Below are 1,146 nucleotides of genomic sequence, written 5' to 3'. Positions count from 1 at the left end.
GGCTTGGTATGATCTTTGGTTGGAGTTTTGGTATGTGGAATTGTTATGTTGGTTGGGGTTGTAAGGTTTGTGGTTTTGTGGTTGGGTTTGCTGGTTTCCCCACCCAAAGTTTGGGTGGTTTTTCCAGCCTGGGTTGTAAGTGTTGGAATGTGGATCATATGGTTGCCTTTGTTGATTTTCCACACAGTTGGCCTCTTCCCAATCACCTCCTTCAGTGCTTACTTCCTCTTGATCTTGTGTGTGTATTGCAGCCACTTGATTTGTTTCTAATTTCCTGGTGAGCTCTGCTAGTTGCTTGGCAAACACCTTGTTTTGGGCTAGAATTGTATCAACATGGTTCAGCTCCATGACTCCCTTAGTGTTGTGTCTCTCTGAAGCATAGTAGTACTCATTCTCAGCCACTGTCTCAATCACTTCAATGGCTTCTTCCACAGTCTTTTTCCTGTTCAATGAACCTCCTGATGAATGGTCTACAGCCTTCCTTGATTCATAAGAAAGTCCATCATAGAAAATATGCAATTGCACCCAGTCATGGAACATGTCTGGTGGGCATTTCCTTGTCAACTCCTTGAACCTCTCCCATGCCTCGTAGAGAGTTTCACCATCTTGTTGTCTAAAAGTCTGAACCTCAGATCAAAGCCTATTGACCTTTTGTGGGGGGTAGAAACGTGCCAGAAACTTGCTTTCCACCTCATCCCAGGTTATTAGGCTCCCCCTGGGAATGATTCCAGCCACTTAGCTGCCTTGTCCCTAAGTGAAAATGGGAACAAGAGCAGTTTATAGGCATCTTCCTGGACTCCATTGGACTTCACAGTGTCGCAAATTCTCAGGAATTTTGTGAGATGTTGGTTTGGATCTTCATTAGCACTCCCACCAAATGAACAATGATCCTCCACCAGTGATATTAGCTGTGGTTTGAGTTCAAAATTGTTGGCCTGAATGGGTGGTTTCTGAATGCTGCTACCACAATTCCCAGAGGTTGGGTTTATGTATGAACCAAGAACCCTCCTCTCGGGAATGGCATTGTTTCCATCAGCTCTCTCATGGTTGTGAACTTCTCTATCCATGTTGAGATCTAGAGCTTCCTCAAAATTGTCTTCAGATTCTCCTTCAGATTCTTCTTCTTCCAGTACTCTCTTCCCTTTT

At 44.2% G+C, this 1,146-nt stretch overlaps 1 non-coding gene across 1 annotated transcript; it reads left to right on the top strand.

Moving 5' to 3' along the window:
* The first annotated feature begins 538 nt into the window (after window positions 1-538).
* Window positions 539-642, top strand: LOC130977261 (small nucleolar RNA R71). Its single transcript, XR_009084961.1, has one exon. It is a non-coding gene; the product is annotated as a small nucleolar RNA R71 (small nucleolar RNA).
* Window positions 643-1,146: the final 504 nt, after the last annotated feature.

Source organism: Arachis stenosperma, chromosome 4 (genome assembly GCF_014773155.1).
Source record: "Arachis stenosperma cultivar V10309 chromosome 4, arast.V10309.gnm1.PFL2, whole genome shotgun sequence".
In the NCBI taxonomy this organism is placed as follows: Eukaryota; Viridiplantae; Streptophyta; class Magnoliopsida; order Fabales; family Fabaceae; genus Arachis; species Arachis stenosperma.
This window is presented reverse-complemented; position numbering and strand designations above follow the sequence as displayed.